The sequence below is a fragment of the Sminthopsis crassicaudata genome, chromosome 3 (assembly GCF_048593235.1).
Source record: "Sminthopsis crassicaudata isolate SCR6 chromosome 3, ASM4859323v1, whole genome shotgun sequence".
NCBI classification, from domain to species: Eukaryota; Metazoa; Chordata; class Mammalia; order Dasyuromorphia; family Dasyuridae; genus Sminthopsis; species Sminthopsis crassicaudata.
The window spans coordinates 119,785,751-119,798,946 of record NC_133619.1 but is presented as its reverse complement, the minus strand read 5'-3'; positions in this window follow the sequence as shown (position 1 = coordinate 119,798,946).

Genomic DNA, 13,196 nt, shown 5'->3' with positions numbered 1-13,196 from the left:
GTTTGCTCCATAATAGCACACAACACAAGGACCCTTTGAATATACATTTTCAGGCATATTCCCTGGACATGAATGTACTTTAACTCCTAGGAAAGCAGAAACCTGTAAGAGAAAAGAGAAACCAGTACATAGAATGGTCCCTTCATGTCATTTTATTTAAGATGCTGCTCAATTAAATATCTTTATTATAGCCTGTGTCCTGTAACTGATCAGTAAAAGAAAAGACTGAGAATAGGTGCTATGAAGCATGATTAAAGATAACCAACAGGTATCAAACCCATTGGTGAGCTAGGAAGTTTTTACCTCAAGTATGTGAAGATATCCTCCCCATGGAATGAGCAGATGAGAAGAATTTGTTCCAAGAGCCATGAAGATAGCAAAAAGCTTGGATGCCCAAGTCATCCACTGCATCCTGGGCCATTCATTGCCAATCATCTTGACTTTTGTCTCTACTGAACTTCGATGACTCTGGAAGAGAATGTAGCTGATAACTTTGTCCAATTCTGCCTTACTTAAATTCAATTTACTCATGAGTCTAGATATCAACCATGCTGTTGGTGGTCCTCTTTGAAAAGGAAGGACAAATAACAATTATAGTATGCTTCTAATCTGGGATAACTTTTTCTGGAAGCCGATGCTTTAGGGAGTCCTCCAAGTAAAAAGAGGTTGGAATATATGGATACCTTTTTATTTCTCAAAAAATGTGAGTAAATGATGCTGAAGCTAAACTCTGATTAATGTATGGAATACATGAGATGTAGTACATACTTCATGTATTTTATTACATATATGTAATTATATATAATATATAACACATATTTATATAATACATGAGGTATAATGATAAGAATGAGATTTTATATATGTATATATGTATATGTACATAGAGAGAGAGAGACGGACATAGATAAAATAGATAGATACAAATATATACACATATATAGATACACAAATGTGGATAGAGTTTTCTTTTTAAACGAGTCTTTGTGGATCATTCTTGTAACTTGGATAGCTCAAAGAATTCTCAGTCTTCTCTACTTTCTAACTAAGGCAAAACTGACACTTTCTGACCAAATGAACTATAGCTCATTGATCTATCCAATCTTGTTATCAAGAGTATGCAAAATGCATCCATCTATCCATCCAACCATTCAGTCAGCTGGTCAATGTATGGTCATTAAAAATGCAGTCACAAGGTGACCTATTAAAATAGGAAATATTTTCAAGCTACATTCAACCATCAACATCATATATTGCTTTCAATGAAAACTCAGCCAGTGTTCAGCAAGGAAATACATATTGTCCCTTGAGCATTTTCAATTAATTACCAACAACTATAAAGAAATGAATTAATCAATTCTTTGACAGCCCTTTGGGGAGTGTAATATAGATGGTGATTATTATCTCTCTTTCTCAGGGCAAACAAATAAGGAGTGAAAAGTAATTTACCCCAGGCCTCTAAAGCATGTGAGTATTGTTGCTGAAATTCCGAATTCCTATCTGCAGCTTTCAGCACTGAATGTAACCTCTAAGCAATATTTCATTCCCTGTCATAGTAAGCACCAGACATTGAATTGTGGCCTACAAATTTTAAAAGAGCTGATTACATTACCCAGTTTGAGAATTACCTATATCAATGTCATTTTAGATTCTGTGGCCTATGAAAAAAAATTTGTAAATGAGACATTCTCATGCCCTCTGTGTCCCATAATTGTTCTCATTGTACCCACAAGTACATGATTCTTCTGAACACTTTAAAGGTAGTTTTGATAGCATAAGGAAATTAGCATTTATTAAGTAATTACTATGTGCTAGATATTGTCCTAAGAACTTTACTCATATTTTTTTCACTTGATCCTCATCACAATCTTGGACAATAGGAAGTAACTATTATAATCTCTTTTTACAGTTGAGAAAACTGAAGCAAACAGAAATTAAGTTATTTGCAAGGGTCAAATAGCTAATAATTATCTGAGGTCAGATTTAAATCAGGTCTTCCTGATTCCAGACGCAGCACTGAACCACCTAAAACTTCTATTCTGTTAACACAATACTTCTCTTAAAATTGTTTAATATCTAAGACAAATGGGGGAAAAGATACAAAGAAGAAAAGTAGTATCCCCCAATAGTAGATTGTTGATCTTCATGTTCAAAGAGGACCACAATGACATATAAATTCAGCACAATGACTCTGTAGACCTTCGGTTTGGTAGGCAGCATAATGTCACTTTCTCCCACATTTCCCATTGGAGCCTCCCAAATTTAACTAGTTCTAGCAATGTATCCATCAACTACATTCTCTATGTGTACATCTGTATATGTAAATGTATACATTTATGTGTATAAAGTACATTGCCAAGGTAGATGAACTTATCCACACAATTCAAATTTTTTCCATTCTCTATAACTGACAGTTCCATGTATAAATGAGACAACAGTACCGGGTGGAGAACCCCCGTTTTCTTGGTAGTAATTGTAAAACCAAAATTAGCACAAGTGGCAGAGAATAAATCCATACTCTAGTGCAATTCAGCTTCAGAAGCTGCATTAAGTACAAAATCATTTACAAACAAAAGGTTGTCTACCAACTCTCTCTCCAGTTTTATCTTGACCTACCTTCAAGCATCAGTGCAATAGTTGATCTTAATGCTATTTTCCTCCTCATTGAAGATGTCACACAACATCAGTGAAAGAAATCATGCTAAAAAACATAGGAGCAAGCGTATTGCTCTGCTTTCCTCCATTGATATTTGAGCAAGGGAGAGAGCATTGTCCATTATCCAGAACCCATAGAAGCATGCCATCATGAAATCAGTGGACAATACTGAACTCCTCTGAACAATCAAATTTCACCATCCTCTTCTATAATCTATTTCACAATAGATAATTTGTCCATGGATATTGTTAAAAGAAAATTAATTACTAATAACCATATGAAAGAATATACTAAATCAGTAATTACAGAAATGCAATTCAAAACAACCTTGATATTTTTACTTCATATCCAGCAAATTGGCAAAAATGACAAAAGGTGAGAATAGTCAAATGCTATAAGTATTTTGGGAAGGTAGGCACAATGATGAGTTTTTGATCAAGCTATGAAATAGTATAACCATTCTGAAAAGAAACTTGGAATTTAAAAGAAGTAAGGCAACAAATATGTTCATTTGACAGAGAAAGTTCACTGCCAGACATACCTCTTAAGGAAGTAAATGATAAAAAATAGATACCCTATATATACCAAAATATTTAAGTAGAACTGTTTATAGTAGTAGCAGGTTGAAAAAAAAGCAAATGCCCATTGATTGTTAATGGTTAAAGAAACTGTGAAATATAATTGTAATAGAATATTACTATAATATGTGGCATAAAAAATGACAAATACAGAGAAGCATGGTAAGATTTATTTGAACAGATGTAGAAGGAAGTAAGAGAAGCCCAAAAAACTCTGTGTGCATGTGTATCTGTGTGTGTAAATATACACACATGCACCTCAATGTATATACAACAATGTATACAGAAAAAAACAATAACCAAAATAATCAAAACTGTATGTTGTGAAATTATAAAGACCAGGTTCCAAAGAAGAGATAAGAGAAGGCATCTCCTTCCACAACTTTATAGAGGTGAACAATATTGCATATAATATCAGATATTTTTTCTACATGTTGATTGGTTTTGTTGAATTCTTTTCTCATCTTTCTCTTTAAAAAAAATAATAATACTTTGTTACAAGGAATAGTTCCCTGGAAAGGATTAAGAGATAGAAAACAAGGTGAAATATAGGCAATATTTTGAATATGAGCAATTCCAAACATCAAGGGTGGCTTGGGCAAACAGTGGTATATCCAATCAAAATTGTTGTTATTGAGCAGATTCACAGAAACTCAATGACAGACAACAGTAGGGTATTCAATCAATGAGTGGTCTATGCTGGACCTTCCTACCCCCTTATCAACTATAAGAAAGTCTGTGATAGTAAAGTTTACTGACCTTGAACCTCAGATTCAATTTTTTTTTACTATACTAATACGTCTCTAACCTCTCATTATAAACCCTAAATGTAGCTGACCAATGCAGTGTTTGGGTACCTAGGAACTTCTGAATATATAGGCAGGTTAATTGGTGGTCATCCATGGAGTCACGTCTGTTAGCTAGAGCCTGCTGAAAAACCAATTCCAACATTCACAAAGCATTCCCTTATGCTCCTTTTTTTATCTTCACATCAATCTTGTGAGATGCTTAGCTGTAAAGGTCCTGTTGTCTCTTAATTGTAATCCTTCTGTGGGAGGAGGTTTCTTTTCTCTGTGAATTTTTTTGTCTGTCCTCTTCTTCCCCTCCAAAAGTGTGGGATTGCTGGACTTGCTAATCCACAGGACGTCTTCTCCTTGACCCCTCCTCCTTTTGTTTTTAAAGTTCCTGCTTTCTGAGGAGGACTATCTGTGTTTTGTATTTCTATTCTCATTATTTATTAGATACATAGATAGATTAGATAGATAGATAGATAGATAGATAGATAGATAGATAAATTGGTTATTTATTGATTGGTTGGATGTTGCCAAAGAGCATTCTGCTATTAAAGGGAGATAAAATTCAGATCAGTTCACTTTTCTATGTGCTAAAAAAAAGTTTTTAAAGGAATAGTTGATCACAACTTTTCATATAATGTGTCTTCCTTATTATGGAGCCAATATTTATTAGGCACTTACTGGGTAATTTCTCTGTATCTTTCAGTTGTTCCACTGCATTTATGGAATCCACTGCTGGAGTTTGATGACATTTTGAGATCTAGGTTATATAAAGTAAATTACTTTCTTTCCATTGTCTCATCTCAGCATTTTGCACCCTCTTTTGAACTGTCATGCTTTATGTTGTATTTATCTGTGTATATGGCTACTCTGTATTCTGTGTATAGAGAAAGCCAGATGACTCAATAAATAGCGTACAGTATCTGAAGTCAGCAAAGCCAAAGTTCAAATCCAGACTCAGATACTTATTTAACTGTATGAAGGGAAAGTCCCTTAACCTTTGACTGCCTCAGTTTCCTCTTTTGCAAAATAGGGATAGTGATACTACCTACCTCAGAGCTGTTGTGAGGATAAAATGAGATATTTGTAAAATATCTTTCAGAATTTAAAGCACTCTATTAGTGCTAGCTATTTACTGCTAATTCAACTGTAAACTCTTTGAAAGCAAAACTACATCTTTGTTAGCTTTGTATCTCCTCCTGTGCAAATGCATTAAGACTTTAGTGGAAGATGAAGATTCTATTCAGAATAAAATAATTGTCATGCTTACAACATAAGGAGACTATCATCTCAGAGCTCTGATGACTAATAATTTTCCAAAGTTAGCCTAGCACCAAGCTGTGTGGTATAGCTTTTTATTCAGCCATTTTTGGTTTAGATATTCCAGGGGTCATGTAGGTACTCCCTTCACCAATATAGATCACAACTTCTCTGTAACTGTTAAGAATTTCTGTGGCCATAAAGTTTATTACCCTATACCCAACCTGAGGATGAATTTCTCTAAACTTGGCTAGTCTGGTCCTTAAGTGACAGACATATAACTAATCACTCACTGGGGTCTGTAGTTTATATTTTTCCAAAAGAGTGGGTAGGTATAACATGGATTTCAAGATTTCACTGTTGTTTCTGTGCCACAATGGGACCCTGGAAGAGAGCTTTATTGGAAGTTTTAGCCCTTACCTGGGCAAAAGCATAGATTAATTTTAAAATATGGACTTTTTTGAGATGTTGTTTTTGTTTGTTTGTTTTTTAAGCAAGATTTGTGGCTCACTCAAGTGAATACCACTTTCTAAATTCTAAATTCTATTCCTTTAACAGCAGTGAAGGCAAATCTATATCCTGAAGTAGTATTAACTAACGACAGAAACTTTATAAAAAGAAATTTGTTTCAAGAATTATAATTAACTGATTTTAATATAACAATTTAAAGTTTGCAAAACATTGCATATATTATTTTATTTGGTCTTCACAAGAGTCCTATAAGGTAATTACTACAGATATTATCTTCCTAGTTTCAGATGGACAAACTGAAGTAGAAAGAGATTAACTCACTTGCCTATGGTCAGACAACTAAAATCAAATTTAGGATTTGAAGCCAAATCTTTCTTACTATAAAACACTTAATTCACTATTCCAGACTGCTTATTTTTAAAAAATCATATCTTGTCATTTTTCCCTTCACAATATTTCTCACATGGGTTCTCTTCTTACCATTCATTTAGCCATAATCCCAGTCATCATCTCTCCTCTGAAGTACTGAAACATTCTTCGAATTGCCTCAACTCTCTCTCTGCTCCAATCAAATCTCGCTAAACTACTAAAGTGACTTTTCTAATGCATAGAATTGAGCATATAACAATACCCCACCTACTTAATGTGTTCAAGTAGCTCTCCTTTAAACCTCCAGAAACAAAGATAAATTCAGTATCAAATACTTAAAGTCTTTCATTAATTGATCTCTTCTTTCTACCTTTCTAGCCTTTCCACATTGCTCCTCCTCCACGTACTCTATGATCCATGTACACTGGCTTACTACCTCACAGGTGACACTCCATCTCCCAACTACATAGCTTTCAGTTGTTGTCTCCCATATCTGCAATAGCCTTCCTTCTCACTATAGTCTCTTAATTTCCATGACTTCCTTCTAGACTCAACTCATAGCCCACCTTTTATACAAGTCCTTTCTCAATGCTGTAGCTTCTAATACTTCTTTTCAGAATATTCTCCGTACACTTTACACTGTATGAAAATTTACATTTCATTTTTTCTCTTCCACTAAAATGGATGCTCTTTGAAATCATAATTTTTTGGTCTGTTTGTATTCTTAGCATTTAGCCTAGTGCATGGAATAAAGCATGTGCTTAAGAAAAGTTTGTTAACTGATTAAGAACCGTACTACTTCAGAAAGCACAAATGATTTCTTACTACTCTAATATCCAGCAATGGGAAGGAAATTTCCATATTTGAGTAAACTCTCAAATATGACTAAAAACAGATAAAACTTAAAATAGTCAAAAAGAAAATAAGAAGAATGCCCTAGTTTATTGCTGTTTTTCCCTAGGGGAAGGTCTCAATTCTTTCTTCAGTCCTGGTGAGCAAAGTCCTGAAATCATAATACTCTCTGTTATACATTCTCTGATGGAATTGTCAGTGCAACAGTCATTTTGAGGGAATTCTTGCTTATATGTAGTTGGCTATTTTAACTTACCTTTTTAATGTCCTTAGAGAAGGGTAATTGTTTGGAAACAGCTAAGAGCTGTAGAAGCTGATAACATTGTGGGATTTCAAAGCAAAATGTCAGAGGTTAACTAGTGTCAATGATTATCCCAGTCTCCCTGCAGTCAGCTTCAAAAAATGCTTGTCAGTATTGTTATGCACTTAAAAAAATAATAACCTTCCTACTGATAGGCAGCTCTAAAGGTCAGGTGTATGCAGGAGAATAATGGAATTCTTCTTCTATTTATTCCAAGTCTTCCAGTCTGGGAATAAGAACCACTGTTCACTTAGTCATTCTCATTGAGAATAGGGTAGATAGGATCAGAGTAGATGACAGACTTTAAAAATTGTCTGACTCTAAAACAAAAAATATATGTACAGTTACTGTCACTTGGAAACATTCAATTCATTTTCAATGCAAACATGCTAAGTAGCACCATTTTTTATCTTTAGACCAAATTGAGTTCTTCAAAGATTTTTTTAAATGGGCTTTCTTTCCATCAATAAATAAAAGCTAATTTGTCTGTTCAAGACATTAATGATAATGATGGGTCTTATTAACAACTAGCATTTTGCTGCTATTCTGAGCATGAATTTAGCTAAACTACCACATGTCAAATTAGAGGCAAAGAATTTGATATATTTTCTTCTCTCATTATAATGACTTCTCTGCCGTTCTTTGCTTTGAGGAGTGGGTGATTGCAGAAAATTGGAAACATTTCCCCCCTTTTGAAAAGACTATCTGTGGGTTCAAATGGCTGTCCCATTTCACTGGCTAGAAAGATGCTGTGATTTCATTTCTGAGCATAGAAAGCAATTTTACTGCTTAAAATGGTCTCTAAAGCACAATAGAAGAAATCACATGCAAACATGAGGTGATGTATTATTATTGGTAAGTGCCTCTGATAATGGTTATGGCTTTGCAAATGTCTCTCTCAGCACTAATACTACCCCTTTTCCACCCACCCCAAAGTCAAACTCTATTTGAAAAGTTACCAACTACACAGTCGATTCTGGTAGTGATGCTGGAATAGATGGTCCCATTGTTTTCAGTAATAGTTAAGAATTATTTCCTAGGATTGAATTTATGGCACCAGGAATAACTCTTGGGGTCCTACTTCTAAGACTTCTTTCATGCTGCTAAAGGCTCAGGGCAGGTGCATTCACAATAACATTAAGTGCAAAACTACTTGTTTATTGTATATAAAGGTACAAACTCCACACTCTCCTTTATTTTGCACTCTGAAATTCGTAAAGCTCTTTCCTCATTTAACAGGGATAGATTGGCATGTGGGGGAAGGGAGCAGGTTGAGAAAACTTTGGAGTATGAGCTGATATTTTCTGCTAAATTCAGTTTCATCCATCACACAGAAACATGGGGTAAGCCAGTTTACAGCCATGTATGACTAAAGAACACAATAGGTCATATCAAAATGTGTTCAAAATGTGCTCAAATTGGCTCTAGAACTAGAAAACTTATGATGGGGCTTTCAGAGAAAGAAATTAGTGTGTAAATACAATGGGCAGCTCACCTCAGCAGCCCTCTACTTCTTTGTGCTTTGAATGAGAAAAAATTCTGTGCTACCATCAAGCACATGGACACTTTTGTCTCTGCTTTGTCTGGTCCAGATCATAGATAAACAAGGATACAGAGATGGACTTTTGAGTAGCTGAATGTCTGTTGTAGCCACCCTTATCAGGATGATATTGGCCAATGGCAGTGAAAGCAGCTTCAAAAGATGTAAAAAGATTATTATTTGAAAATGGTAGAAGTTTCAAGGAGAATGATATTGGAGAGGGTGCCAGCTGTGAAGTCTAAAAAGGTATGGGTCAGGGAAGCCTACCTGAGTGGACTATCTTGAAGAGAATTATACTTAAAAGGAATTTCATAGGACTCTTCATAGGACTTTCAAGGCCAGGTATTTAAAATTGCCCCTTTGGCTGACTCAGAGTTTGAGTCCATTCCCCTCACCTGTAGACTCTATGTGAATTTGTGGAAGAGTATGCCCTGGGGTATTATGTGAGGAAGAAGGAGAAAATGTTTTATAACAACTTTCATACTATTCTTTCTCAGCAATAAAAACTAATTGATGTTTCTTGGATGACTGTTAATGGGGATCAAAAAAGTAGAGGCTCAGGGGTACTAGAAACTAGCCTCCAGAGACACAAAACTGTAAATTCAAGTAGGAAAATGTAGTCTCTGATGAAGTGTTACACTTATAAGAATCTTGTAAGGTAAATAACAAAAGTATCATAAATCACAATTTACAGTTTAGATTGCATAGGCTAAGAAACTAACCAGTCACTGAGCAAATGTTTCAGAGCTGGGATTAAAACTCAGATCTCCTGATTCTATCCAGTAATTTTTTTATTACATTATAGTGCATAGCAAAAATGTTTTTTTCCCTAACATCACTGATTAATTGATGTTTAGTCTGGCCAGATACTGAGGAAAACTGCCATACCAGTACTCCTGATGTTCAATTTCTTCCACTAGAAAGGGTAAAAGCTTGAAACAATTAGCTATTGAGTAAAATCATCATTCCCAGAGGTCTAGTAAAAATGGTTCACTGACCTTAATCATTACTGCAAACCATTAATTGCTTTTTAAAAAGCTAAGTAGAAAAAATAATTTTCAGTCAATCAGTAAGAATTTATTTAACCTATATATCATCTCACTGCTCTCAAGATTTTGCATTCTACTAAAGCAGGGAATCTGAACCTTTGTATATCTCTTTGGCAATCTGGAGAAGTTTATGAACTTTTCAGAATCATGTTTTTTTAACAATTAAATAAAATGCTAAGTTTCAATTAGAAGTTAGTGAAAATAAAAATGTCATTTTTTCCATCCAAATTCAAACATCCAAGGATTTATAAGTTGAGTACCCCTGTTCTAAAAGATTCAATATGGCAAGTAACTCATTGCTAGACAACTTCTATGTGAATGCTAAGTGACCAATGATATGATGATAAAGAGAGTTTATGCTTCAAGTATAGTTTAGATTATATGATCTTTGAGGTTACTTCAAAACTAGATTGAATTTGACCATGTTTTACAATTAATCCTAGATAACAAAGCCATGATCATTTAGGTTAACATGATCATTCTGTGAGTTCATATTTTGCCAAAGTTTCAGACCATGATAAAAACACATGGATGCCAGGCTAAAAAGAACCACTGCTCTATATGCATGTCTTCTCACACTTTATATCTTCTTCACTCCTTTAACTTTATTCTCAATTCAGTTCTCTGGTTTATGGTCCTTGGATTTCTCCTCCAGTAATATCATCTCACATCTTCCACACTCCCCATGCTCATCTACAGGGTAATGCTCTTACTTCATATTTGGCCATATATTTGATAATTCTGGGATTTTTATACCAGCCCTGATAGTTAAATCATCATATGTGATCTTTACTTGACAAATTCCAAAATTGAAATTGGTATGTTATAGAAATCCAAAAAATATATATTCTGTAATCCAAAAAGCCAATCCAAAAGCCTTTAAGAGTTAAATTTAAGCTTGTTTTTTGATGCATATCAGTTTCTCTTCATCTGGGGATGGTATCATTCACTGCCCCCAAATTATGTCATATCAGTTACCCAGATATTCAATGACATTATGTTTTTTGCTGAGGTTTTCATTCCATTCTTGGACAACACAAAGGAGATTGTCAAATAATGTATAATTTTAAAGCAAGAGCTTATCTCTGAGCTTTGGAGAGAGCTTAATAATCCTTGAAATGGAACACACAAGCAATCATTTAGCAACCACACAAAGAGAAACTTCTGATTCATGGCTTTGCTACTCATCTGTTCCCAACAACAGATGGATCTGTGGGCATTTATGTGGTTCTGATTCAAAATTGTTTAGTTCTTTTCCCCATTCCCAATGGGAAGACTATATGCTCATCCCTGGAGACATGTTTATCTGTTTGATTGGCAACATATTCCTCTATGTCTCTGATTAGGGATAAGGGAAATGTTTTTTTGTTAATTTATAACATATACATAGCTTCTAAGTAGAAGTATTAAAACTAAATCAAATAGTTTTAAGTCAGATTTTTACCTTTTTGCAAAATAAGCCTTCCTGTTTTTAAAAATTAAAATGTTTAAATGTCAGTTAATCAGTTTAGAACATTTAAAAAGGGAGGAATAGGTAGAAAATAGCATTTTCTTTTGTTATTGTTAAATGAATCTTCTCTGAGAGGATAATATCTTTTTCTCAAAAAAAAGTACTTGTATTTAAAGATCAAGGAGAAAGATTGGCAAAGTGATTTGAAAGTGACTCTCCTCCAAAATAATTCCACTCAAGGAAAATTCTAAGGATTGCTCTAGCATAACTGCCACCACTTATTTCTAATTTCTCTTCCCAGGGGCCATGCTAAAAAGGACCAAACCTTGTTGTTACATTATTTTTACCCTTTGCATATACTCATGGTTTCCTTTCTAAAAGTGTTGCACTGCAATTGAACACAATTTTGAAGATGTAGTTTTAAAAGAAAGAATGTGCAGCCTAAAACATTTTTTCTGGCCAGGACTGTTTGCCTGGTAGATCAATGGAAGGATGCAGATATAATAAACCTAGATTTCTTTAACATTCTTTAACAATCATTTGACCGCATCTTTCATTATATTCTTGTGTACAAACTGGAGTAATGTAGCCTAGATGGTAGTACAGTCAGAGAGATTTGTAAATGGAGGAATAATCAGATCTCAAAAATAATCATCAGTAGGTCACTGTCAATTTCATAAAGGACTTTACTAAAACAGGGTTTCTTAATTTTTTTCCACTTGGAACTCCCTTTTTCTGAGAAACTTTTATGTAACCCTGGGTATATAAGTATATAAAATAGGCATGCAAATCAAACACTTACTGATAATAAATCCTAATTTTGAGACCCCTATATTTTATTATGAGGCCCATAAAACCACAGTTTAAGAAACTGAGTACTAAAATACCCAGGTGATATATTCTTGATCTCTATCAATCACTTGGATGAAACTTTAGAAGACTTACTTGTCAAATTTGTAGATATCACAAAACTAAGACACAGAACTTAGATAAAACAGAGAGCCTTGAAAATGTATTAGATAACTAGGAGGATGGATTGAAATGAAATGAAATTTCATTCATAAAAATATAAAGAGCTTTGAATTTTGAAATAAATTTTGAAATAAAATAAAAATCTGCAAATACAAGATTAAGAAGATATGGCTAGATAATAGCCTTCTCTTTTTTGAAATGAATAAACTGAAACAAGAAAGTTTGAGAAATTTGTTCTAGATCACATATAGCTAGTAACTTGAAGAGCCAAGATTCAAATGTGGGTTCTCCTACTCCAAATCCAACACTATTTTCATTGTGCCATAAGCCCTTTTGGTGTGAAGATTATTTTCCAATATGTGAAGCTATTCCTCCAAGACAGTGTTATCTATAAATCCAATAAACATGCTATCTTTATTATCACCATCCGCATCATTGATAAAACATGTTGAACAATAGTCACCTACTTCCATACTGACATAAAATCAATATACAACCCCATTGTCTGATATCTGTGCTCTGATGAGCCATCACTCTTCCATAGTTTTAGTCTAGAATATGAAACATCTTAAAATGAAGAAAATATTGTATTTAGGCACTCTAGATTCATTCCAAACTTATTCTATCATTACAATTGGTTGGTTTGATTAATTTGATAAATTTAACAAAGAGAGAGCAGCAATCAGTCCAATTCGCTATTCAGCCTAATCAACAAATCTACTTAATCAAAGGGATCAATTCAGTAGTCTCATATTAGATAAGTTTCAGTAATCTTTATAATGTTCCCCACTTCCTGTTCTCCTTGTGGAAATAATTTGGATAACCAATGTCTGATGAAGTATTACAGAGCATTCCCTTAAAAGAGAATGCAAAGCATTCTGCAAGGTTTGATGCTTTAAGTGTC